Genomic DNA, 425 nt, shown 5'->3' with positions numbered 1-425 from the left:
AATACTTTAAAAATATCAATTTTTCTTTCGTACTATACTTAACTCAAGAATACATATATTGATAATACAAAATATAAAAACGTCAATATGGTCTAGTAAGAATTGTGTAGTAGATAATCTGGTAAATATTTATGAAATAGAAAAGCTACATTTTCACATATATTTATTGATTATTTGTGTATTTAAAATTTGAATATAATAACACATAAAATGACAAATCAAGTAATAAAAAAAGTAATAAATCAAGTAACATAACACGTATACTACAATAATTTTTAAAACTAAAACATCGATACACTTTGTATACATGTTACACTTCAAAGACTTAGAAGAACAATGTACGTACTATGAACTTAAAAAAAAATAAATATGATGCTATATATAATACTAAATACATAATACTAAATTTAAGTCATATGGTAATA

This window comes from Wasmannia auropunctata, unplaced genomic scaffold (assembly GCF_000956235.1).
Source record: "Wasmannia auropunctata unplaced genomic scaffold, wasmannia.A_1.0 LD336076.1, whole genome shotgun sequence".
NCBI lineage: Eukaryota > Metazoa > Arthropoda > Insecta > Hymenoptera > Formicidae > Wasmannia > Wasmannia auropunctata.
The sequence above is the reverse complement of the archived record's forward strand: the minus strand, read 5'-3'. Positions refer to the sequence as shown.